This window comes from Nomascus leucogenys, chromosome 22a, assembly GCF_006542625.1.
Source record: "Nomascus leucogenys isolate Asia chromosome 22a, Asia_NLE_v1, whole genome shotgun sequence".
NCBI classification, from domain to species: domain Eukaryota; kingdom Metazoa; phylum Chordata; class Mammalia; order Primates; family Hylobatidae; genus Nomascus; species Nomascus leucogenys.
The window spans coordinates 55,316,120-55,318,481 of NC_044402.1; the positions used below are offsets into that span (position 1 = coordinate 55,316,120).

General features: G+C 44.1%; 1 pseudogene across 1 annotated transcript; it reads right to left on the reverse strand.

Moving 5' to 3' along the window:
- Positions 1-211: 211 nt before the first annotated feature.
- LOC100606970 lies at positions 212-770 on the reverse strand (annotated as a pseudogene). The gene has a single exon (XR_004027907.1). The product of XR_004027907.1 is annotated as a 60S ribosomal protein L35 pseudogene (transcript).
- Between the last annotated feature and the right edge of the window lie 1,592 nt (positions 771-2,362).

Genomic DNA, 2,362 nt, shown 5'->3' on the forward strand with positions numbered 1-2,362 from the left:
CAAGAAGATACAGCAAGTATAATAATATACATGTTGAACAACAGAGTCCCATAATATATGAAGCAAATATTGGCAGAGTTGAGGGGAGAAATAGTTTTCAAAAAAGAATTAAAGATATTTAATTTTTAAGAGAATATGGCACAACTGAAATTCTCATGCATCACTGGTAGTAGTGTGGCACGGTACAACCACTTTGGAAAACTGTTCAGAATTTTCTTATAGATTTTTTTTTTTTTCTCAGCCAGCTGTGCTTTATTGACAATGCGCCCCTCAGGCCTTGACGGCCTACTTCCGCAGCGGGTACAGCCGCTCCTTCTGCTGCTGCTTCTTGATCTTCAGGTTCTCCTCGTGCTTGTTGAGCCGGCGGCGCATGGCGCGTGTCTTCTTAGGCCACAGGTCCAGGGGCTTGTACTTCTTGCCCTTGTAGAATTTCCTGAGGTTTTCTTTCTGAGTCTGGTTAATAACTGTGAGAACATGCGCAATGGATTTGCGGACGACTGGGATCTTAGAGAGCTTGGAGGCCTCACCGCCTGTCACTTTGGCGACGCGCAGCTGGGACAGCTCCACCTTCAGGTCGTCCAGCTGTTTCAGCAGCTCCTCCTTCTTCCCGCGAAGATCTCGAGTCTTGATCTTGGCCATTGCTGCACAGGCCGCCGACGCTGCCACGCCGCTCGCTCCGAGGGAAAGAGCATAGATTTAAATATAAACTTACCTAATGATACAGCAAGTGCACTCCCAGAAAAAAATGGAAATATATGTCTTCAACAAATGTGTACAAAAATATTTATAGCAGATTATTATTTTTTGAGACAGGGTCTCTGTCACTCAGGCTGGAATGCAGTGGCGCTATCTTGGCTCACTGCAGCCTTCGCAACCTGGGCTCATGTGATCCTCCCATCTTCGCTTCCTTGAGTAGCTGGGATTACAGGTGTGTGCCACCATGCTTGGCTAATTAAAAAAAAAAAAAATTGTAGAGGTGAAGTCTCACTATATTGCCTAAGCCAGTCTAGAACTCTTGGATTCAAGTGATCCTCCCACCTCGGACTCCCAAAGTGCTGGGATTACAGGCGTGCACCACAGCGCCTGGCCTATAGCAGCATTATTTTATTTAGTTACTATTTAAAATTTTTAATTTTTTGACAAATTATAATTTTACATCTTTAAGGGGTACAAAGTGATATTATTATATATGTTTATAGTTTGGAATTATTGAATCAAGCTAATTACATATCCATCTCCTTAAATACTTATCATTTATTCCTCCTGTCTAACTGCAACTTTATAAACTTTATACCATTTGACAAACATCTCTCCATTCCCCCTACCTGTGGCCTCTGGTAACCACCAATATACTCTTTGCTTCTTTGTTTTTTGAGACGGAGTCTCGCTCTGTCGCCCAGGCTGGAGTGCAGTGGCGCGATCTTGTCTCAGCCTGCCGAGTAGCTGGGATTACAGGCGCCCGCCACTGCACCCGGCTAATTTTTTGTATTTTTTAGTAGAGACGGGGTTTCACCGTGCTAACCAGGATGGTCTCGATCTCCTGACCTCGTGATCCACCCGCCTCGGCCTCCCAAAGTGCTGGGATTACAGGCGTGAGCCACCGCGCCTGGCCAATATACTCTTCACTTCTATGAGTTTGATTGTTTTATTTTCCACATACATAGGAACATGAGGTATTTGTTTAGAAATAGTTCAATAGTATACTAGTTGGAGACTTCAATCCCCTACTCTCAATAATGGTGGAATACATTCCTACAGAGATGATCAATAAGGAAACATAGGACTTGAAAACCAGTATAAACCAGGCCGGGCATGGTGGCTCATGCCTCTAATCCCAGCACTTTGGGAGGCAGAGGCAGGTGATCACCTGAGGTCGGGAGTTCGAGACCAGCTGGACCAACATGGAGAAACCCCGTCTCTAAATATAAAATTAGCCGGGCGTGGTGGTGCATGCCTGTAATCCCAGCTACTCAGGAGGCTGAGGCAGGAGAATCGCTTGAACCTGGGAGGCGGAGGTTGCAGTGAGCTGAGATCGCTCCAGCCTGGGCAACAAGAGCGAAACTGTCTCAAAAAAAAAAAAAAAAAAGAAAGAAAAGAAAACCAGTATAAACGAACTAGACCTAACAGACATATACAGAACCCTCCACTCAGCAAGAGCAGACTATACAGTATCCTCAAGTGCACATGGAACACGCTCCCAGATAGACGATATGTTAGGCCACAAAACAGATCTTAATAAACTTAAAAACCTTCCAACAAAGAAAAGCCCAGAATTAGATGGCTTCACTGGTCAATCTTTTTTTTTTTTTTTTTTTTTGTAGCCAAACATCTAAAGGAGAATTAATACCAATCTTTCCTAAAC